At 42.4% G+C, this 25126-nt stretch overlaps 1 protein-coding gene and 1 non-coding gene across 5 annotated transcripts in view; one reads left to right on the top strand and one right to left on the bottom strand.

Annotated features, from left to right (window-relative positions):
• WASF3 (WASP family member 3) overlaps positions 1-25126 on the top strand; it is a 133609-nt gene that overhangs the window by 26921 nt on the left and 81562 nt on the right. The gene's annotated exons all lie outside the window — the stretch shown is intronic.
• Positions 5396-5499, bottom strand: LOC122202436. The gene has a single exon (XR_006194669.1). It is a non-coding gene; the product is annotated as a U6 spliceosomal RNA (small nuclear RNA).

Raw genomic sequence — 25126 nt, forward strand, 5'->3', positions numbered from 1 at the left:
GCCCAAAATGGGAGCGCTGAAAGATACAGAATAGTTCACAGGGGAGGTGAGGTGGAAGCTGGACCCCAGGGGTCCTTCAATCCGAGCGGGAACTGTTTTCTGCTGGATGGTATCTTCGTAGAAAATTCCTTACCCTATTAAAAAAAAAATGTTTACTTTTTAAATTACTAATTTGATTATAGTCTTTGTTTTTGTTGTTTCTTTAGACAGTTTCTCAGAAGAGTGTCCCCCTGAATACATGGTACCCTGGGGTTGGGACTATGTTTTTTTCATTTGTTAATTCATTAAAAAAAAATTTTTTTTTAAAATGTTTGTTTATTTCTGACAGAGAGAGCGACAGAGCATGAGTGCGGGAGGGGCAGAGAGAGAGGGAGACACAGAATCCGAAGCTCCAGGCTCCGAGCTGTGAGCACAGAGCCCCAAGCGGGGCTCGAACTCATGGACCGTGACATCATGACCTGAGCCGAAGTCGGACGCTCAACCGACTGAGCCACCCGGGCGCCCCTAATTAATTCATTTAAAAAAAAAATTTCTTAATAATTTTTGAATGAGCCCGATGTTTTTATTTTTCTTTATTTTGCTTGTTTTACTTCAGGTTTTTTAATTCCACATATGAATGAGAACATACCGTTTTTGTCTTTCTCTGACTTATTTTGCTTCTGCTCTCTAGCTCCATCCATGTTGTTGCCCATGGCAAAATTTCCTTCTTTTCGCGGTTGAGTAATATTCCATCGCTCGTGCGTGCGTGCGCGCACACACACACACACACACACACACCCCACTTCGTCTTTATCCATTCAGCTATCGATGGACACTTGGGATGCTTCCATAATTCGGCTACTACAAATAATGCTGCAATAAACATAGGGGTGCATGTATCTCTTTGAATTAGTGTTTTTGTATTTTTTTGGTAAATACCCAGTAGTGCAATTGCTGGGTCCTAGGATAGTTCTATTTTTATTTTTTTGAGGAACCTCCATAGTGTTTTCCACAATGGCTGTTTGTATTCCTACCAACAGGGCCCTAGGTTTCCTTTTTTTCTACATCCTCACCAACACCTTTTGTTTCTTGTGTTGTTGGATTTTAGGCAGTCTGGCAGGTGTGAGGTGATATCTCTTTGTAGTTTTGATTTGCATTTCCTTGAAGATGAGTGATGCTGAGCATCTTTTCGTGTGTCTGTTGGCCATCTGGATGTCTTCTTTGTGGAAGTGTCCGTACCTTCTGCCCATTTTTTTTTTTTTTAATTTTTTTTTAACGTTTATTTATTTTTGAGACAGAGAGAGACAGAGCATGAACGGGGGAGGGGCAGAGAGAGGGAGACACAGAATCTGAAACAGGCTCCAGGCTCTGAGCTGTCAGCACAGAGCCCGACACGGGGCTCGAACTCACGGACCGCGAGATCATGACCTGAGCCCAAGTTGCCCGCTTAACCGACTGAGCCACCCAGGCGCCCCCTCTTCTGCCCATTTTTTAATTGCATTATTTGGGGATTTTTGGGTGTTGAGTTGTATCAGTTCTTTATGTATTTTGTATGTTAACTCTTTGTTGGATATGTCATTGCAAATATCTTTCCCATTCTGTAGGTTGCCTTTTTGTTGGTTGATTGCTGTGCAGAATCTTTTTATTTTTTTGATGTACTCCCAATAGTTTATTTTTGCTTTTATTTTCCTTGCCTCAGGATACATATCTAGAAAAATGTTGCCATGGCTGATGGCAGAGAAATTATTGCCTGTGCTCTCTTCAAGGATTTTGATGGTTTCATGTCTCACATTTAGGTCTTTAATCCATTTTGAGTTTATTTTTGTATATGGTGAAAGACAGTGGTCCAGTTTCATTCTGTTTCATTTGGCTGTCCGGTTTTCCCAGCACCATTTGTTGAGGAGACTTTTCCCATTTGATATTCATTCCTCTTTTGTAGAAGATTAATTGACCATATAATTGTGGTTTTATTTCTGGATTTTCTATTTTATTCCATTGATCTGGGTGTCTGTTTTTATGCCAGCACCATACTGTTTTAATTATTACCACTTTGTAATATAACTTGAAATCTGGAATTGTGATAGCGCCATATGTTTTTCAAGATTTCTTTGGCTATTTAAGGTCTTTTGTGATTCCGTACGAGTTTTAGGATTGTGTGTTCTTGTTCTGTGAAAAGTAGTGTTGGTATTTTGATAGGGATCCCATTAAACGTGTAGATTGCTTTGGGTGGTATAGACATTTTAACAGCATTTGTTCCAATGGTTTGGATTAACTTTGCATTCCCCTTTTGTATTACATTTATACAGTATCCCCTTTGCTCTTTACAGCCTTGACAGCCTTTTGAAGCTACTGTAGCTTTGTTGTAGTTTGCTCTTGTCATTAGGAGGGTGCGTAAAAACCAGGTCTGTCTCTCCAAAGAGCTAGATAGTAATAGGAGTCAGGGGTGTAGGTCGACACTTTCATACCCTGGAAAGGTTGGGAGTGCAGGAGGGAAAAGGCTCACCGGAAATTTGGTGTCCTGAAAACTCAATTTCAGTAAAGTACATTTTGGGCTCAGTGCATTGAATCTGTGACCTCCTGTAAGATCCTGCATTTTTGCCTAATGTTTACTTAAGCCTCTAACTTTTAAGAGGTACCCCTCCCGCTCTCCTACCAGGCTCAAGCCCTCCCCAGAAGATACTCACTTGGTTTTGCAGGATTATGGAGATCCAGCAAACGTAACAAAGGCATTTTCTTTTTTAGGTGCCTTTTTTTCTCTGGCCTCATAGCTTAGTTACTTATTGGCACGGGACCCCTAAGTTAGAATGCTGGTGTTTTTTTTTCTGTTGCTTTCTCTTGAGGGCTAATGATTTCTGCTGGAATGCAAATGAAGCATCTCAAATTTTCCACATCTTTACTATGAAAAATCCCAGACTGTGGCAAATGAGAATATTTTATTAATTCCTGGAAATACTTGCTAAGAATACTTCTCTAGAGTGCTTATTTGTAGAGTAAAAACTGTGACTTCAATTTCCGTTACCATGCGGTGAACATAATTTTTGTGAAATAGTGGCTGTAAGGATCTAGAATTAACACTATATGGCTCGTGTTCACCAAATCTGTATTTGATACATTCAGTGCAGTATTGCGAGTTCTGGCTGTTTAACCAGCGGAATTATTCATTACAGAAGTTGATTTTAAAAAAAAATTTTTTTTTTTAACGTTTATTTATTTTTGAGACAGAGAGAGACAGAGCATGAATGGGGGAGGGTCAGAGAGAGGGAGACACAGAATCTGAAACAGGCTCCAGGCTCTGAGCTGTCAGCACAGAGCCCGACGCGGGGCTCGAACTCACGGATCGCAAGATCATGACCTGAGCCGAAGTCGGCCGCTTAACCGACTGAGCCACCCAGGCGCCCCTACAGAAGTTGATTACGGACAGCTTATCGGAGTTGACTTACAGTTTCATTCATTGTTTTTCATAATTAACCAGATAAAAGGATGACAAGTCAGTCATTTTCTTTTTAATTAAAGTAAGGAACTTACAAACGATTCTTCGGTTTTATGTTCTGTTATGTAGAGAAGTTCACAGGCAACCAGGACATGGGGTAATTATTCAGGAATTTCATTTGCTAGTATTTGTGTGTTGAAGGTACAGAGGGGAATGAGAGGTTTTACAATGTCTTTGCCAAGTCAGAATTGCCTTGTAAAGGACCTTACAGAAATTCCTAACTGTTTCTGAGCCTTTTAAGCGAAGAAACGGAAAGTTAGTACTCCTTCGATAGTTGTGGTAGGGTGGCTCATGCTAGCTGGCCGAAGGAGTGGAGGGATGCCACTATCCCCTACTCCGGGAGAAGAGAGGAGTGTTGGTGACAAAGCCCTTCCTCCCAATTGGAGCTTCCTTGTTAAAGTACATAATATAATTCTCCCAGGCAATAGTGCGGGAAGCAAAAAAGGGAAGAGGGACTTAAAAAAAAAAAAGGACTGAAGTGAGTTAGCACATGATTTGTAGTAAGTAGTATCTCTAGGTCAGCAAGGCAGACTGAATGAATGGGTAAGAAACTGGGAGATCCGGATACCAGAAATGGATAAAGGGGAGAAAGTGCATGGAAATAAACACAACATGGTTTTGGGATCAAGGTGATACCGGACTAATGATCTGAATTTGCATAGCAGCTGTTCTGCTACCCTGCAGGAAGATACCTCACCCAGCTGACAGGCTCTGACTGTAGTGCCTTCGGGTTTTGAGCCGAGTCACTTGGGTATACCCATAAACTAGTTTAAAAAACGACATGGTTGATTACGATTTGCTTCTAGTAATAAGTTAGAGAGGGGTACTTTTGCTTCGTCGGGCAGCCACCCGGGGAGATTTGAGATGGAAACAATGTATGTTACTGCCCTTGGTGAGCAGATACCCTTTCTTCATGGTCTGACTAGTAAGCTGGTTCCTGGAAGGCAGGAGACTGGTTCTTTTTCATCTCAGAGTTTGACATACCACCTTACATACAGTAGGAACTCAGTTAGTCTCTGTTGATGCTATACATTTGGTAAGCATTCACTGTTGAACCTGCATGTTGCCCATCTGGCCACATACCCCAGAGCAAGCTTATTCTGGGAAAACTATTAACCTCGTATTGCTTTACTGTGTGTGCGTTTTGTTGAAATTAAGCTGTGACCCGAAGATGCCTTACGAAAGACATTGCCTTATTGTAGGTTGGATGGTTTCTAACACGAGTGGAGGATAGTAGCTGTGGGTGGTGCTGTAGAAATCTCAGGTCAGGGGCCTAGGCAAGTTTGAGATTCTCACCGTGCATTCTGTTGGATTTGATTTTTTTTTCTTTTTTGTATTGTTTTAAAACCCCTAGCAACTTGGGATCGTAGGAAAGACAGAAAGAGTGCTGTACTTGGCATGGCATAGAACCTGGGTTTTGTGCTGGTTGGACTTGTGCTTGGACTTCATGCCTAATCTTGACCTTGTCGATGAAGTTTTCTGTAAGGAAGCCATGTTTTATGTTTTTTTCTTTCTTTCTTTTTTTTTTTTTAATATATGAAATTCATTGTCAAATTGGTTTCCATACAACACCCAGTGCTCATCCCAAAAGATGCCCTCTTCAATACCCATCACCCACCCTGCCCTGCCTCCCACCCCCCATCAACCCTCAGTTTGTTCTCAGTTTTTATTTTTTTTTTTTTATTTTTTTTTTTAAATTTTTTTTTTTTTCAACGTTTTTTATTTATTTTTGGGACAGAGAGAGACAGAGCATGAACGGGGGACGGGCAGAGAGAGAGGGAGACACAGAATCGGAAACAGGCTCCAGGCTCCGAGCCATCGGCCCAGAGCCTGACGCGGGGCTCGAACTCACGGACCGCGAGATCGGGACCTGGCTGAAGTCGGAGGCTTAACCGACTGCGCCACCCAGGCGCCCCTCAGTTTTTAAAAAATATGGAACGCTTCACGAATTTGTGTGTCATCCTTGCACAGGGGCCATGCTAATCTCTGTATCGTTCCAATTTTAGTATATGTGCTGCCGAAGTGAGCACCATGTTTTCTGTTTCAAGTAGTTTCATGGTTTGGCTTCTGTTGTTTTTTCAACCATTCTTTGAAAGACCTTCTCCACTACCAGATTGTTAGAAAAAGATCCTTTCGTGTTTCTTCTAGTCCTTTAGTGGCTTCATGCTGTATATTTTTGCTGCATTTAGAGCTTTGCGTAGTATATGGGCAAGGTAAGGACTCAGTTTGGGATCTCCACCCCCCCCTTACTGTGTACTCATTTAATTAATAGTCTTTACCCCAGTGATTTGAAACGCCACCTCCATTTTATACTGAGTTCCTTGGTATATTCATTAGTTCCTGCACTTTCTAATCTGTTCAGTTATTAGGTTTATTTCCTCAGATGTCAGCACCACACTGTTTTAACTATTGTAGCTTTATAATGTTTCAGTATTCTATAGGGATGGCCCCTACTCTTTAGTCTTCTTTTTCAGAAGTGCCTTGTCTATCTTTGCTTGATTTTCTACAAGAACTTTAAAATCGCCTTGTCTAGCCCCTAAGGGAATCGTTGGGGGTGCTGGAAAGAAAACCTTCCTCTGTGATGAATGATCCTGGATTCTTAGAGCCCCATCTGCATTGTAAATCTGGAGACTTGGTTTCAGACTTCGTTCTGACGTTCACTGGTGCTGCAGTGAAAAATTAGATTTGTGTTTTACAGCTTTGCAGATGTGTACAGGTGCTTTTAAAGAATTACTGTGTACTTGCTGTTTTTGTCCCTTTTTCAATCAGTAGATATAACCATTAGAACACTCCTCAATTTTTTAGCGTTGCAGAAGGGCCCTCATACTTGCAAACGTTGGAGACAACTGGTTGAGAGTTCTCTAAGCTCTTCTCTGTTCTAAAATTCAGTTCTAAATAATAAAAGGTGGTATATCATCAATCCAATCAAGGATTGAATTTAAATCTTTGTAGCCACTGAAAGGGCTACTCTACCAAGAGAAGCTGCAGAAACGTTTCTTGGCAAGATCATTTGTCTGTGTCTTTCTTTTCCTCTGTAAGCAGTTGGTGTTTTGAAAGGAAGCATATTGTCTAGATTTTCAAAGTTCTCTAAAAACAGGATGGGGGAGTGCGTTATTTTCGAAGCTTGTAACACGATTGCATTTTAAGCGGAATTAAGTGCTTTGAAAGCTTGAATTTGTGTTGTCATAGTTGAGTATTTATGATTGAAATAACTACGCATATGTCTTCTTCCCTTTCTGTGTGATCATTGTTAGGTCTAGCGAGAGCCTCTGGACAGAATGGTTGGTTTATAGGAGAAGACAATCAAGGCTGTGGTAATTCTCAAAAGTAAAGCTTTACATTTTGAAGGGCAAGTCACATCTATAGTTTGTATGATTCTGTAACAGATGGGGAAATCATGGAACAAATGATGAGAGAAAATTGGCCTTTATCTGTTGGCAAATGGCAGTCAATGAAGAGATGACAATTTTTTTGGCTCCTTTTGGAAAATTACTTTCAGGATTCATTGATTTAAAATTGCTACAGGACTTGGGGCGCCTGTGTGGCTGAGTCGGTTCAGTGTCTGACTCTTGATTTCAGCTCAGGTCATGATCTTGCTGGTTCATGAGATCAAGCCCTGAGTCGGGTTCTGCACTGACAGTTTGGAGCCTGCTTAGGAGTCTCTCCCTCTCTGTTTGCCCCTCCCCCACTTGCTCCCTCTCTCTGTCTCTGTCTCTCTCTCTCAAATAAGTAAACATTTAAAAATAATAATAAAATTGCTACAGGACTTAAAACTCTAAAAACATTTACCAGAAAGTCTAGAATTGTATACTGAATAATATTCTGAAGTTAAGGTTGAGGTTCGGGATATGTTGAGTCTAATTAAACCAGACTCAGTCTATTTAAGATAGGTAAATAATGTTCTTAAGGAGGAATAAACATAATTAGATAAGCTGATCTAAATTACCATTATTAAAATTAGAAAGGTTGGAGAGGGGAGTTTAAGAAAACAAAAATATAAGCAGAAAATAATCCTGAGAATGAAAGTCAGTTTATTGAATCTTCAGATGTTGTTTGTGTGCTGAAAAGGAATAGAATGTCCCAGGAATGTGAGACTTCTTCAGATAAAGCTCTTGAGTTTACATTTCCTTTTTTCAAGAGTACATGTGACTAGAATAAATCAGAATCCGAGCCCCAATTCCACATTCCTGGGAGGGAAACTGGCCCCTTTTGGGTAGCGCCTGTCTCCGTCCAGTCAGCCGTGGCCACAAGGTGGGGGTGGGGGTCACAAAGCCCAGGGTTTCAAAGGGTCATTAACCCCTCACGTTCCTACTAAAGTCAAACGGCACCTTAAAATGGATTTGTGTTTCAGTTGTCATCACAGATTATGTTTTGGGAAATAGGTATTTTTTTCCTTGGAGTTCAGTTCGATCTTGCGGACTCTTTGCAGTCTTAAAAAGCTTTAATTTACAGTCTATTAGAGTGCCCGTGTAGCACCGTCCTGGCGAACACTGGGGTTTTTCATATGTTTTAATCTCCACTAATCTAGTAAGTGAAAATGGTGTAACACATCGTGGCTTCAGTTTGCATTTCTTCAGTATTATGGAAGGTTGGGCATTTTTGCGGATCTGCTTTTTCCACTAGCCATCAGGTGGATGGTAACTTAGTTCCTTTCTGTTCTTGTTCAACCAGATTGGTGGGCTACAGGGCGTCTTTTGTAGCGTGCTACTTTGGAGGAAGTTTCAGCTTGTTCTATCAGCCATCAAATTAGCACTAAAAATGGCTCATCTCAGGACTGGCTCAGGTGGAGTGAAGTGCCGGCAGAGCATTAAAGGGAAGTGGTCACAGGGCAGGTGTCATGGTGGGAACCGTCGTGATTGGTCGACAGCAAACCGTCACTGCAAATCGAGCTCAGCGTGGACGGAGGACTGTATGGTTTAGAAAGTTACTTTATGTAGGCAAGCGACAAAGTCCTCTGAAGGCTTAGAGATCTGGGTCTGGCGTGGCGTTGTCAGTAGGTGCGTTTGTATGAGGGGTCTTGCTGTTTAACATTAGGTGAATGTTCCGAATGAAATCGTACCATGACGCAGCCTTTGGAAAGATTTTTGCACGTATCTCGCGTTTAAACCTTTCCTTTTGTTATTTCTTCAAAGCTCAACAGAGCTGGGCGGGCCGATAACGTGTAATTCTCTTGAAATTTAAAAACAATCACATTACGGTAGGTTGGGTTGGGGTGTAGGGCGTTTTCCACCTCTGAGAATGTTAGAGCTCGTGCTTTGGATTGTCTTGAACATATACTCCATTTGGCTGGATGTTTCTTTAGATTTTAATATTCATGAGCACTGTCATCATGCTTCTTAACATTGAATTAAAGCCAAGGTAGGGCTGTCGAAGGCATTTTCGCCTTTCTTTTGCATTACTTCCTTGACTGGGCTCTCTCCGTTTCTGGGTTTCTGCCAGTGCAGATGAAGGTTGACTTCATTAGCTCTCAGTGTACAACAGTGAATGGAAAACATAAACATGCGTCTGTTCTCGCATGTCGAACTTTCCCCGTCCCCTTTGCAACCAACTCCTTTGGGGAAGCTGAAACTGAAGACCCGTGGCTGAATAGCATTTTAACAGTATTTCTCATTAATATGCTTTGTCAGTCCTCAATTTGCAAGAAAGGCGCTGTCAGGATGTTCTTGGTTTGAAGCCTGGATGCTTTGATTTCCGTCCTGTTAATTTCTTATCCGTGACCCTCTGCTGGGAAATGCCCTCCCCCCCCCCCCTTCCCGTTTGATCACATTCAGGAGAAAAAGTAAAACTTCTGATATCTTTTTAAAATTGTTCACGTATTAATAAGATTGCCACCTCTTCCTCTCTGTGTGAAGATGTAATATAGTATATACTTTTGCTTCAGTAGTTTTTCCGAATTTTGACCTTTTTTATTTGAGAAAAAAACCTAAAGGAAGGCATAAGGTGGAAAGTTGTTGATTATTCTCTTTAAATGTCTTTCCTCTTACAGATGTCATCTTTAAGTGTAGGTTTTAAACCAGAAATATCCCCTACAACTTGACTCACAGAAAGTAATTTGGAAGAGATTTAAGTGCACATCAGATCTACATGAGATCACTGGATGAGGTCACCAAGGGAAAGGTCCAAATAAACACATCTAAAATCTGGTAATCTCGTAATTCTCTGGCATTTTGGAAGATGATAGGTACTATAGAGAAAAAGAAACCATTAAAGATGTTGCAATTTTGTGTGGGGTGGGGTCAGAGAAGATAGTATTTGAATAGAGATTTGAAGGAGGCTCGAGGGGTGTGGGGTGGGTGGGGAGGGACATTCCAGGAGAGGTCATAGCAAATGCAAAGGTCTTCCTCTTTGGAATGGCTGCTCCCTGGTGTGTAGAGGGAATTGGCCTAGGAAGGCAGCCAGGCCTGAAGTAGACTGAGAGAAGGGGGTGGGGGTGTGAGAGAGAGGGGATGAGAGAGATAGAGAGAGAGAGAGAGAGAGAGATGAGGACAGAGTGGTAAAGGGAGGGAAGGAGGCAGGTCAGGTAGCTATCTTCTAGGTCATTGTAAAGGTTTTGGCTTTGACCTGAATGAGGTGAACAACGATTAGAGGGTTTTGAATAGAGGAGAGACATGATCCAACTTCCCCTTTGATAGAATTGCTCTGGTTTCCATTCAGAAGAGAACAGGAGCAAAGGGTAGAGGCAGGAGACCAGGGGGAGTCCTCAGGTGGGAGCTGCCTGATGGTGGCCCTAGGTTGGGATGGAAGCAGTCGAGGTGGGAGGAGTGTTCTGATTTTGATATGTTTAATTTTTTTTAAATGTTTATTATTGAGAGACAGAGAGAGACAGAGCATGAGCATGGGAGGGGCAGAGAGAAGGGGAGACACAGAATCCAAAGCAGGCTCCAGGCTCTGAGCTGTCAGCACAGAGCCTGATGCGGGGCTCGAACTCACAAACCACGAGATCAAGACCTGAGCCAAAGTCGGACACTTAACTGACTGAGCCACCCAGGCACCCCTGATTTTGATATATTTAAAAGGCAGAATCACCCGTGGTATTTGCTGATGGGTCCGATGTGAGCTATGTGAGGGAGAGGGGGGAGAGAAGTTAAGGATGCCTAGTGTTTTTTTGTTTTGTTTTTTAATATTTATTTTGAGAGAGAGAGAGAGAGAGAGAGAGAGAGAGTGAGTATGCGTGTAGGGGAAGGGCAGAGGGAGAGAAAGAGTCCCAAGCAGGCTCCGCATTGTCAGCTCAGAGCCTTCTTATTTTAGATACAGAGAAATTATTTTCCCAAGGTGTTTCTTAATAGGTTGCACAACTTGTGTCCGTATTTTCAGTGCTTCCCTTCAGTTTAGTCTTTTCACAAATTGAACAGTCTGATACTTGCATAATGGGGAGTGGTTTGTAAATTTCGATGGCATTTCGGGTCCTGTTTCTAGGGCCTGTGTGATTTTGCTGGAGTCCCTGCCATGCTGCTATGCGGTGTTGATTCAGTGAGTGAATGAACTTAGGTGAATGTGTGTGTGTGTCTGTGGGGGCGGAGGGTTGTACTATAATGAAGACAGGAAATGTGAAAAATACCATCTTAGCTGGTAGACGGGAAGGATCACTTGTCTTGTGAGATTTTCTGCCTTCAGCGTTGCAGACTTCATCTTGGCTCAAAGCAGCTTGGTAGAAGCACAGGCTTCCATAAGTATGTTGCTTTCCTGTCCTTCCTGAGTTTCCTGGTTCGGGAGTGGGAAGGTACCAGGTTTTGTAAAAGTTCTGCCTCCTGGTGATGCTAAAGGAGAAACCATGGAGGGCCCACGCACTTCCTGTTTATAATTACACTTTGATTTTCCTAGACCATTTACTAAGCCGCCTGAAGTTTGCTTTGTTTTAAACTTTTATTTTACATTATTTTTACTATTAATCTTGAGGCTTCTTTTAAAACGATTCCAGGTTTTTTTTTTACATAGTTTTTTATACACACACACACACACACACACAGACACACACACACACACACACACACACATTGTCTTATTATGTCACCTGTTAATGTTTGTCTTACTAGCATTTATTTCATTCCTGATTGTCTTGCATGTTGATTTATCTACCCTTCCTGGCTCACTTTCCAGTAGAAGCCGAGCTTCACAAAAACAAGAAATTGTCTTTCACTGCATTTTATCCCCAGTACCTAAGTGATAGTAGATAATAGGTATTCAGTAAATAGTCTTGCGTAAAAAAATACTGCAGACCCTATTTTGTATGCTGTAAAATATTCAGTGTCATAAGAAGTTTATCCCATAATTAAAAAGTCTTCTGAAATACTACCTAGGCGGTTGCATACTTATTTTATAGATCTAATTTAATTTGCTTTGAGTTAATTATTTTGTTTGGTTATTTAGTTTCTTCTGTTTTATTATTGGAAATAACATTGAAAGGAGGACATCTTTATATATAGATCCTTGACCACATTTGTATTTATTCCTTTCACGTATCGTAAAGAATTATTAGTTGAGATCATTTAGGTCTGAACATGTACTGACAACAGAAGTGTAATAGTTTACACCTCCATTGACATTTTGCAAGGGCCCCTTTCTTCTAGAATTTGATCTCCAATACTGTGTTCTTCTCGTTTTATACTCCTTCGCTTTGGCAAGCCCATCTCTTGCTGCTTTGACAGCCAGTGCTGGTGATTTGTGGCCTCTTAACCTCAGGCTGTTACTCTGTATGTGCTAGATCCTGGAGATCCCTCTGTACCTCAAGTTCACATTCCCCAACGGCATAATGATTATCTTTCCATCAGAATCTGCTCCCTGCTGCTCTGTTCCCTTTTGAGGTAAATGAAAGTAACATCTTTTCAGGCGCCCAAGATAGAAATGTGGGCATGATTCTCAATTCTTCTCTTTCCTCTTTATCCTTAACTAGTTGGTACAAGCCCCTTTATTTCCATGCTTTTTCCTCCTCCTCTGGTTTAAGCTTATTACCACCTCTTCCTTGGACTATTAGATTATTGCTCTGACTTCCTCTATCACTTTGCTCTAATGGATCATCCTTACTGCCAAAGCTGTCTTCCTAAAAGGCCCATCTTCTCTTGCTGCCCTAATTAAATTCCTTCAAACTCTCCTAGTTCCTTACAGAGTGAAGTTTGAGCAGAGACTTCAGCAGAGACCGTGCTCCGCTTGCCCTCCGCACAATCCGCCCTTCATCATTTCTTGTAATGAGGGATTTTCCTCCCCCTTATTCTCCAGGTGCGTTGCACCCTTGGCGTTCCACGTATGTGTCTTAACTCTTTTGTCCCTCAGTGGCTGGACTCTGTCTAGAATACTGTCCCTCACTTATTCACTTAACATTCATTTGTAAATTCAGCTCCAAGAAGACTTTCTTACTGACTCTTTTCTAGTGATAGCTTCCTTTTCTGTACAGCTGCGGGTGGTGTTTCAGCACTTCTGTGACTGAATATTCAATGTCATTTATAGGTTTGTATGCTAGGCTGTGTGATTGAGTCTTATTTGTCCTTGATTCCATGGCACTTACCGTAAGAGACTATTGTAGAAAAAATATTTAACAAGTATTAGTTGAATTAATGAATATGTCAATGGAAACATCCTTGAAATTGATATCTTTTTAGTGTTCTTCCTTTCTGCTTCTGTCTGGGAAGTATCATTTCCATTTAGTCTGAAGAACTTTAGCATCTTTTGTAGTATGGATCTGTTCAGCTTTGGTTTATTGGAAAATGTCTTTGTTTTGCTTTCTTTTTATTTTTAAATAATTATAGTCTCACAGGAAATTTCAAAAAATCACAGTCCCATGTGCCCTTTGCCCAGTTTTCCCAAATGGGGACATCTGGTATACCTGTTACTGTAGTAGCAAAACCAAAAAATTGATCTTAGTATATTTCTATTAACTATTAAGATTAAGATCGATTAAGATTAAGATCTTACTGTTCAGTGTATTTTCAGTTACACTGTGTGCGTGTGTGTGGTTCTGTACAATTGTATTACGTGTAGATTTGTGTAAGCACTGCCAGTCAAGATACGGTACTGTTTTCATCACCGTATAAGGTCTCCCTTGTGCTTTTTAAAAATAATCTCATCCACTCTACCCCCTACACCCTGTTCTCCATGTGTGTAGTTGTGTTATTTTGAGAATGTTACCTACATTGAATTGTACTGTACTTAGTAAAAAATGGGCAGAGGACCTGAATAGACACTTTTCCAAAGAAGATAGGCAGATGGTCAACAGACACATGAAAAAATGCTCAACATCAGTAATCATTAGGGAACTGCAAATCAGAACCACAGTGAGATATCACCTCATACCTGTCAGAATGCTGCTTTCAGAAAGACAAGACATAACTAGTGTTAGTGGGGATGTGGGGAAAAGGGAACCCTCATGCACTGTTGTTGGGAATGCAAACTGGTGCAGCCACTGTGGAAAACCGTATGGAAGCTCCTCAAAGAATTTAAAAATGGAACTACCATATGATGCGGCAATTTCGGTTCTGGGTATTTATCCAAAGAAAAAGAAAACACTAATTCAAAAAGGTATATACACCCCTGGGTTCACTGCAGCATCGTTCATGATGGGAACAGCCTCTGTGTGTGTGTGTGTGTGTGTGTGTGTGTGTGTGTGTGTGTGTGTGTGTGTAGGGATTATCACTCAGCCCTACAAAGAATGTGATCTTGCTGTTTGCAACAACATGGATGGACCTACAAGGTATTATGCTAAGTGAAATAAGACAGAGAAAGACCCAGGACCTTGTGATTTCACTTGAATATTAAATCTAAAAAACAAAACAGACAAAAGAAAACAAATAGACTCATAAATATAAAGAACAAACTGGTGGTTGCCAGAAGGGAAGGGTGGGGGGAATTAAGAGATACAGACTTCCAGTTATAAAATAAGTAAGGCACAGAGATGAAAAGTACAGCGAAAAGAATATAGCCAATGATACTGTAATAACTCTGTATGCGACAGGGGTAGCTAGACTTACCCTGGTGATAATTTCATAATGTATATAAATATCGGATCACTCTGGTGAACACCTAAAACTAATATAACGCTGTATGTCAGCTATACCTCGATAATAAGAAAGTTTCACCAAACCCAAGATAATAAACTAATTAAAACTATGTGGGTATGGCACTGTTTCTTTAGAAGAGCTGATAAACAAATCTGTCTTCACCGGAAATCATGTTCCGCAGCTGTGATCAAAGAGTGGGAATAAGGTGAAGCAAATCATCATGTTCAGGGTGTCTGAGTAATATCGTTTTGCAAGATGAGCTCCATTTTAATTTACAGAAACACTCTTAGGTAAAGTCAAGTGAATTAAAAATTTTTAAAAGCGAATTAAAAATAAACCGCATGAGTGAACGGATTCCCAGTTCAAGAAGTCCTCACAACTGAAAGCGAACTCATTTTTTTCATTGACTATATAATCTGTAAGTATTTGGGGAAGTTAAAATAGTGTTAATATTTTTTGTTTTATTGCTAAATATCTGTAACAGTACTTAGGTCCACCTAATAAAAAGATGAGTCAGATATATAGAATGTGCTACTGCGAGCGTGTTTTTAAGGCATTCATTATACAGTGTATCTCGTGTCTTACATCCTAGTAAAATATTATAATGAAAACAATCCAGAATGCCCTTACAAATCATTCAGATCGTTGTCTGTATCAATATTTCTTCCTTTTTATTGCTGAGTAGTAAAGCATTGTATGGATTCACCAGAGTTTGTTCAACCATCCGCCCGAATAACATTTGACTGGTTTCTAGTATTATGAATAAAGCTGCTGTGTTCACATACAGGTTTCTGTATGGAAATGGGTTTTCACTTCTGTGGAATAAATACCCAGGAGTGTTTATTGGCCCAGGGTCCAATGGCAAGTGCGTATTTAGTTTGGTAAGAACTTGCCAAACTGTTTTCCAGAGTAGCTGTACTATTTTTATTTTACATCCCACCAGCAGTGTATGGGTGATCTAATTTCTCTGGCTCCTCATCAGAATTTGGTATTATTACTGTTTTTTTTAAAGAACTTTTTTTTTTTTTTTTTTTTTTTTTTTTTTTAATTTATTTTTGGGACAGAGAGAGACAAAGCATGAACGGGGGAGGGGCAGAGAGAGAGGGAGACACAGAATCGGAAACAGGCTCCAGGCTCCGAGCCATCAGCCCAGAGCCTGACGCGGGGCTCGAACTCACGGACTGCGAGATCGTGACCTGGCTGAAGTTGGACGCTTAACCGACTGCGCCACCCAGGCGCCCCTATTACTGTTTTTTATTTTAACTGCTCCTGTAGGTGTGTAGTGATATCTCACTGTGGTTTTAGGTGGCATTTCCCAAACGGCTAATGATGTTGACCAGTGATGTTGGCCATTAATGTTAATGACTGATTGCCATCTGTCTCTCCTCTTTGATGAAATGTTTCCTTCTGTCTGTTGCTCATTTTATACTTGTGTGCTTTTTCTTTTAACTGTTGAGTTTTGTGATTCTTTATATATTCTAGATAGGAGGCTTTTGTGGCACGTTCGGTTTCCAGATATTTTCTCCGTGTGTAACTTGCTTTCATCCTCTTAACAGAGTCTTTGCAGCTCAAGACTGCAAAGTTTGATGCTTTTGTTTTTGAAAGTATTTCTGCTGGATGAAAAATTCTGTGTTGGGGATGCCTGGGTAGCTCAGTTGGTTAAGCATCTGACTCTTGATTTTGGCTCAGGTCATGATCACGGTTCGTGGGAGTGAGACCCACATCGGGCTCCACACTGACAGCATGGAGCCTGCTTGGGATTCTCTCTCTTTCTGCCCCTCCCTTGCACGCACGCACACACACACACACACACACACACACACACACACACGCATGCACGCACGCACTCTCAAAATAAATTTAAAAAATTCTGTGTGACAGTTTATTTTTTCTCCTTCCTCAGCATTCTAAACACGTCACTCCATTGCATTCTGATTTTCACTATTTTTGATAAAATGTCCCTTTCTTACATGTTACTCTTATTGTGGTTCCCTTTTTCCTATTGGTGGCTTTGGCTGTTTTCTCCTTATCTTTGGTTTTCAGCAGTTTGGCTATCATGTGCCTATGCGTGGTTTTCTTTGTATTTATCCTCCTTGGAATTGAGTGAGCTTCTTGGATCTGTGGGTTGATGTCCTCTATCACAGTCTGGAAAGTTCTTAGACATTGTTTCTTCAGGTATTTCTTCTGTCCCCTTCTGTCTTTCTCACCTTCTGGGACCCCAGTTACACTTGTAGTCGAGCCATTTGATATTGTGACACAGATCTTGGGAAACTTTGTTGTGCTTTTTAAATTATTTTTTTCTCTTGACATTTGTAGAACTGTCTGCTGTTTCCAGTTTGCTGTTAAGCGCATTGAAGTATTTATTTCAGAAGTTGTAGTTCTCTTTTCTCCCTTTTCTGTTCAGCTGTTTAGTTTCTGTTTTATTCTGCTGAGATCCTTCCCTGTTCATGTTTACTGCTCATCTTTCCTACAAGATTTTTTAGTACACTGAACATAGTTGGGTCTGCTGGTTGCAGTCCAGGGTCATATATGGGCTTACCTCCGTTGCCTGCTTTTTCTCTTTTTTATGAATCATATTCTTGCTCTCCTGTTCGATGATTTTCTTGTGTGGTGGTCACTGTGTGTAATGAACAGTGAAGCCTGTAGGATACCACACGAAAAGGGCTTGTCCCTCTTTTGGTCATGCTGCTGACACGAGGGACTGAGCTGGGCCTAGACTTTGCTGTAGCAAGAGTTAGGTCCACTTCATCATTAGCTGCAGATATTTTGGGAGTGGGATTGAGACATTGTTTTTGGGAGAGCTTCAGAATGATCCCAGGAAGACCTTGGAGATTTCTGTGCTTTAGAGCTAGGCTGCCAACTTTTTTTTTTATTAAATTTTTTTTTTTAACGTTTATTCATTTTTTGATAGAGACAGAGCGTGAGTGGGGAAGGGGCAGAGAGAGAGGGAGGCACAGAATCTGAAGCAGGCTCCAGGCTCCGAACTGACAGCACAGAGCCCGACGCGGGGCTCGAACTCACAGGCCGTGAGATCATGACCTGAGCTGAAGTTGGACACTCAACCGACTGAGCCACCCAGGCACCCCATAGGCTGCCAACTTTCTGAACAATGACGGACTCTCGGTTTTATAGCTTGGCTGCTAGTTTTGGGGACACTAATGAGTCCTCTTTGCCCTCCGGTCTGTGGCTTTCTTCTCTGGAGATCTTTCTTTGCCCTACTGTTTCTTAGAAGAAGTTTTCTCAGCTCTCCTTTCTTCCTCCTGGTGTTAGAGGGTGCCTGGATATGGAGCCTCTCAGCTCTTGTGTTCTGTCTGTACGTGTGCCATCTACATTATTTGGTAAAGGTCCCAGTGGAAGAGTTGGCAGGTGAGTGCAGACTTGCCCTGTGTCTGGGGCTCCTTGAGATTCTAACCCAACATTTCTGCTCATGTGTGGACATCAAAGGTTTATTAACAGTTCAGCTGGTATTTTCTTACCCCTGTTTACAGCAGGTTCTCCTTCCTGGCACTCTGCTGGGGATGAAAACAGTTGTGGGTCCTGTCTCTCCTAGGAAGGCCTTGTCAATATCTGGTATTTACTTCATTTAGCTTTCTTTCTGTTCTGAGCTTTTTTTTTTTTTTATTTTTTTTTATGGGTTTCTTTCTTTCCTTTTCTTTTGAAACTTTTGGTTTTGTAGCTTTCTTCAGTTTATACTCATTATTATGGAAATTTGCTTTATTAACGTTTCTTATGAATATGTTTAACATTTTACTGATGAAGCGCTGATACTGTGTCTTAATTTCTGATCCTGAGGCAATCTGTTCCCTTAAGCGGTGGTCTTAAAAACCATTTGATTATGTACTTCATAATAAGAAAATGAGCACAGAGTCCCAATATATGCATACCTTTTTTAAGTTTATTTATTTATTTAGAGAGAGAGAGATAGAGAGAGACAGTCAGCCTGAGTGGGGGTGGGGGGAGGTCAGAGAGAAAGAGAAGGAGAGGAAGAGAGAGAATCCCAAGGAGGCTCCACACTGTCAGTACAGAGGCACACGTGGGGCTCGAACTCAAGAACTGTGAGATCATGACCTGAACCAAAATCAGGAGTCAGACACTTAACTGACTGAGCCCCCTGGGCGCCCCTGCATATCTTACAAATTATAGATATATACTAGGTTATTAAACTGTATTTTTCCCACGTTTTAGGACCTTAAACATTATAAGATTCATAAAATTTAAAAATTTTTATATTTACCTGAAATTGTCGATAGTGGATATAAATTTATTTCAATTCATTGCTTTGATGACTGAAAAAATTTTAAGTTGATTTCTATAGATGTGTTCAGATTATGATTGTATTTGACTCATCTAGCTGACAAGAGGAAGTTCCCTAGACAAAGTGTCAACTTTGCCATTTTCTTTGTTAGCTGTGAGAAATAAGCCCACTGCTCCAGTCAAAGGAGGGACACAGAGACTCGGAGCACAGTGAAGCGAGGCTTTGATCAACGTTCTTGCAAGAGCAGGTGTCTGATGGACAGGCATGCTCCGGGCAGTTACAGCAGACAATTTATCTCCTAGTATGCAAGTCCCTCCCCTGGGTCCTCATTGGCTGAGCACTACAGAGGCAAGTCCCTCCCCTGGTGCCTCATTGGCTGAGCACTGCAGGGTTACAGCCTTCCCCGGAAGTCGCCTGTGCCCGTGTAAGGCAAAAAGTAGTCTGATGGGAACAAATGTACCTTCCTTGAGGTGACACACAGACTCTCAGTCCCTCCTCCCTTTGTTCTTTGGCACGTGCTCATTGCAGAGCCCGTGAATGCAGAGGGGAAGAAGAACCAGGAATCGAAGGGTCTAAGGGTTTGGGACTCCATTGTGTGTGTGTGTGTGTGTGTGTGTGTGTGTGTGTTGGGGGGGTTGTACATATTTCCAGTAGGTTGTGAACCTACTGTTAACTAGACAGCAGAGCTTTTATTTGGTATTTCTGAAAATAGATTATCTCTCTTCCTACATCAGCTTATTCTTGTGTTAATCAATATTTAATCCTTTTGTTGTTGTTCCAGGAGCCTCTTTTTTTACCCTCCTCTTTCATTTTTGTGAGAATTAGTTTTATTGAAACTGGTTAAAATGACTTGTAATTCCACTTTGCCTGGGCCCCTGTAGACTGAAACCCTGCAGAACATCTCACCTGCCAGTAGCTCTTGGGGCAGGGCTCTCCTTTCCTTATCCCGTAATTGTATACTGTTGGGAGGAAGACGTTCCTCTGCCCTTCAGGATCCTTCTACCTGGACTTAGAATCAAATTGACATGAGACAGATTAACAGGAGAAAATCAAATTTAATAGTGTACATAAAAGGGGAATCCACACAGACATGAAATTTTGAAGACAATGAGGCAACGTGAAGCTTCTATGAGCTATGGAGGGGGTAGGGCCTGAGGATACAAAGGAGAGGAGATCATTAGGGGGAAGGTGAGAGGAGCTAAGTTTGGAAAAACAAGTTGCCCTATGATACAGATCAGTTTTTTTTTAGGTAAAGGGGAATCTCCCTTAATAGCTCTCTTCCTGAAGCAGGCTCTCCTTTCCAGTGCAATTAAGCAGTTGAGGACCAGGGAGAGAGCTTTTCTTGCATCTGCTGGGTTTTGATTACTTTTAACTCAAAATAATGTTTATGCCCAAGTGGCCCATCCTGGGGCAGCCTCCCCCTGACCACCTCCTATAATACCTTGATACATGACCGCTGACCTGTCGTCCACAGGAAGACACGGTGTCTTACATATGTTAACTATGAGTAAGGCTTATTAATTCCTCTTCTGTCTCCCTATTCATTTTGTGTTTCCATTTCTCCCTGCCCATCGGGGCCCTGCACTTTGTAAATCATTGCTCTAGAAAACTAGAGCCAGTTCTGTATTTGGGGAGCCGCTCTTCCTTTCACATTCTTAGAGCGTTCACTGCCTCTGTTCAGCCAACTTTCCTGTTGATCCTGTTAGAGTAGCTATTCCCCAACCTCCCCCCTGCCCCTGCCCCTGGCAGGCACATCTAGAGCACAGCAGGATCCTTCTGGAAGTCCTAGGGCAAGCCATCTCTGTGTAATGTCATAGAACGGAAGTGAACAGTCATCCCACGGGATTCAATTCATTTAGGCCAAGTAGGCAAAATATTTCCAAAGGCATCATCTGCTGTAAGTGGGCTGGGAGTTCACCTTGCCTTTGCCACTAAGAAGCTGGTGGTAATATTCAGTTATTCCTACTCTCTGAAGAGTACTCATTTGTTAATTGGGGTTTATACCACCTGCCTTCTCTTTGGGCGCTAATGATTAAGTGATGTGCTAAACGCAGAAGTCCATAGTAGATTTTCCAGGGCTCGAACGGCTTTCGGAGGATTGCTGTAGAGAGACTGTGAAGTTTACCTTTCAGAGTGGAGTGCACGGTAAGGTGAGTGGAATGGAAATTCGATAGCTTTCCATTTCCTGACTTTGCAGTGAGACTCTTATTTAATTTCACATGAAAGGGGGTGGATAGTGGTTAACAGCATTGTCTCTGGAAGCAGAGACTTTTCAGGTGGTAATCTGCACTCCATTATGTGTTGTGTGACCCTTGGGCCATTCCCTTCTCTGTTCCCTAGTTTCCTCATCTGTAAAATGGGGTTCATGCTAGCACTTAACCTCATAGGGTTAGCATGAGGATCAAGTGAAAGACACAAGCTTGTAGAGCAGTTGAGCGGCGTGCCTGGCTTATTAGCATTGCAGGCCCAGGAAATGTTAGCTAGCCTGCTCCTCCTTTTTTCCTTTCTAAATGTCCTTGTGTGATACAGTCCTGGCTCACATTTCAGCCCAGCAGAGAATTCAGAACACAAACCCTGACCCAAAAAGATGTTTTCAGTAAGAAACCTCACAGTGTTTATGGGAGCGGGGGTTTTGTTTTGTTGGGTGGTTGGTCTTGGAGGCCAGATGTTTTCAGCTCCTTTCTGCATGAATTTAATCTCCTTGTGTTCAAGTCGTCAGCAAAAGAGGAGCAGGGGCACCCTCTCTGAATCACTTACTGCCTCGAACAAGATGCAGGGTCACCATTGCCACCGCTCTGGCGAATCTCGTCAGTTTCCCTTGCAGATTTCTGCACACCTTCCCGCTTCTGTCTGTCTTTCCTTGACTGTTGCAGGAATGTGGTAAATAGCGGATTGCTTCTGTCTGTCTTTCCTTGACTGTTGCAGGAATGTGGTAAATAGCGGATTGCTTTCTTGCGGGCAGGGTAGAGACTGTCTGGTTGCAAATTCTTGAGGTTGTGGTAAGGGAGGGCCGTGATGTATTGAAATCATATGATCTCGTTAGTTTAATAATATTGTCTTTTTAGTATCTCTGTTTTTTTCTTTTCAGTATTTTTAGGTACAACAGCTCATTTACTTGCCTTCAGAAGGATTTTAATATTGCTGGCCTCTTTGTTAATAGATTTAAGAGCCATTTGTTTTAAGCATCGAAACTGATGAAAATAGTATTTAATGTCTTTGCACTTGTGACACATGAAAATTGATACCATTATACGTCTTTGGTACCTGGATTATATAGTATTTATTTTAGTAAATTTCCATGGCGTTTCCTTTATTTCTGCAGTTGTGAAGGGAGAAAGTAAAACTGGATATGAAACTGGCTGAAGTGCATTGTGGTCTCATGTCTGCGGCCTGCCCCTGAATAGGTTGTTGTCACTTTCATTCTCTCTGTCCACTTTATACGTGGAGTCAGTCACGTAACCGTGACCCCTGTGCCAAAAGGCTCTATGGACTTGAGGTCTGCCTTTGGGAGAAGTGGGCTTTTCTCGACTTGGAGAGAAGAGTGATGTCAGCTCTTCGGGATTATGGTGGGTGGTGGAGAGAACAGAACAGAATCTGGATCTTGGCATCTTCATAGCCTTCGGGGTTGACAGATTCCGCTGGCATTTCATGCAGAATTCAAACCTAACAGAAAACTACACAAGTGAAAGAGCTTTTGTTAAGTAAAAAAAACCCCGAGGATTTCAAACATCAGAATACCTACTGCTGGGAATATCCACATTTCCATGCCTTTTCTCTCGGTGTGTAGATTGGCCATCATCTTCACTTGCAGAAATCAAGCAAGGGCTGGATGGGACACAGCCAGTACGTTGGCCACTTGCCACGGGCATCCGCTTTGTCATTTCTAGACAGGTGGGTTAACTACAGTAACTTGAGAATGAGAAAGCGGCACGTCCTCTGCCTTCACAAAAGCCACGGTCTCTGCATTTCCCCTGTGCCATAGCGGCCTAAGTAACCCTGCCCGATTGTGGCGGGGATGCTTCCGCCTCCCTGTTGGAGGACAAGGCCCCGCCAAGTGCGCGACAAGTGCATTTAGCTTCCTGTAGGAGGTGGTTAGCAGCGACCGCTTACGAAGCATCTCTGCCTCCTTGCTGTATTCTTTGACAGAATGGCTCATCCTCCCCTCGTGCTTCCGGGGGGGGGGGGGGGGGGAGGGCACTGTTGGCCTTCTTACACATGGGGAGACTGAGGCCCGGAGAGTCACAACTTCCCCAGAGTCCACAGCTTCGGGTGGTGGATCCAGGCATGGAGCGCCAGTCTCCGATGGCCACATCTCTGTTCTTTCCCCTTTGTCGTGCAGCCGCTGGTCCTCAGCGCGTGTTTTCTCCAAGATCACATTGGATGCCACTAATTACATGGTTACTACTTAATTACTAGGAGACAATTTAATGCTAGAAATATTTTCAGTGGCAATGAGTTACTTTCTAGGTGACTGAAATTTTATATTCATTTCTGGGTGGTGATAATTCCCCCCCCCCCCCCCCCCCCCCCGCCTTGTGTTTGCCTTCTGTCATAAGCTGTGGTATTCTTGTAGTCTGGTCTGCTGGTGAGCCATTCAGCCATTCCCCAGTTACTTTAGATACAGTGTCCATTAGGGTGACCAGAGGCTCAAGGGAATTGAGCATAGACGTGCCGTAAAATGTTACTGCTGTGTTTGTCCGTCTTCTGTGGACGCACAGGGTCCCCGGTGGGTAGAAGTTTATGGACCCATTTGTTATATTGGCTGGTACTATAATTTATCCTGGCGTGGGGGGGGTGGGGGTGGGAACGGGGGAAATGACTGAAGGTACTTGTTGAATGGCACGTGAAATCTTTCTGTCGGGTTTAGTGTTACATAGCTAGCTTGGAAATATATTTGGATTTGGGGATATGTAAAGATTGTCATGGGAATGAAGAAAAAAAAAAAAGCCTCTGCAATGCAGCACTTACATCTGCTGTTTCCATCTGATAATGCACAGATTTCCCAAGTACTTTGGTGCGGTTAGGTAAGAATTCTCTTTGTCCAAATGGAAGAGTCAGCATAGTTAATGAAGCCGAATGGTAATCCTGATTTGGTTATGATCTGTTTGGTTTCCAACAGGATGTTGATTGCTGACGGGGCTGCCCTAATGTTTAGGATGAGTTTGAAGAGGAAGGATATAAGGTCAAGGGGAGTTAAGAGTCACTGCCGCGGGTACCCGTGTTACTTTCGTCTTTCTCTCGAAATAGCTGTGGACATGCCGAATCCAGGTGCAGACTAAAGATAAAAAATAAGGCAATATCCCTCTCCTGACCGCTCATACATAGGAGGCTCAGCAGGTCCCTGTGTAGGGGCCTGCACGGTATCTGTGGCAGTGGGTTTGCTGTGGTTGATAGGATGGGTTCGAAAGTCAGGGTCAGGAGAACCCAGGCGGGGCTGGAACTTAGGAATCCTGGCGTGAACAGAAAGCAGGTGAATATGGGAATCAAGGCAGGTCACATCAAGGAGATAAAAAACCCAGACAGGCAGCCGGTGAATCAGGACCTCAGGAGCTTATGAAACTGAGCAGTCAGTCGGAAACCAGGGCAGTTTATAGTTACAGGAGAGCAGAAGAGACTCAAACCTGTTCAAGAGGAGAGCAGCTTTAATCACTGTTAAGAAAGCCTCTTTTTTTATTTATTTATGATGGCCTGGGAACGGCTTCCGGGATTTTCTAATCTAGTTGCAAGTGATGCCGTAGTTGGGAAGTAGGAGAAGAGAGACTTTGTCTACTCGATGATTCTTTGATAGGTGGTGCGATAAAAAATAGTTCAGTGTCTGCCCTTCATGTACATGATTCTAGACACTAAGAAATATAAGATTCTCGAGGGGATCCTAATGGAGTTGAGAAGACAACAGGTGGATCCCAAGGTCAACCACAATGGGAAGTAGATGTGTTGGGGAACACCCGGGTAGTACTCTCCGTGAGCTTTGTTGGAGTTGGGGGGAAGGGGTGACCTGGCAGGGCTGGGGTGGGGGAGGGTCCAGGAAGCCTGGTGAAGGTAACAGAGTGTGTCCTTGCAGGAGCTGAGTTTGGAATACAAAGTGGGATTGAAGGTGAGGAGGATGGGGGTGAGCGGCCCTCCCACCTTCATGTGCTGTGTCAGTTTTTGAACTGGTTCCCTAATTTGTAAAATGGAAGTAATTCCTACCTTTCCCGTTTGCGTGAGGGTTATTGTGGAGATTATGTATATGACGTGATTCATGTGAAAGCACTTTGTAAATGGCACCATGGGTTCAAATGTAGGTTGTTATTAATAATTGCCATTTGTGGGGTGCCTGGGTGGCTCAGTCGGTTAAGCGTCCCAACTCTTGATTTCGGCTCAGGTCACGATCTCACGGTTCGTGAAATTGAGCCCCGTGTGTTGCTGACAGCA

The sequence above is a fragment of the Panthera leo genome, chromosome A1, assembly GCF_018350215.1.
Source record: "Panthera leo isolate Ple1 chromosome A1, P.leo_Ple1_pat1.1, whole genome shotgun sequence".
Lineage (NCBI taxonomy): Eukaryota > Metazoa > Chordata > Mammalia > Carnivora > Felidae > Panthera > Panthera leo.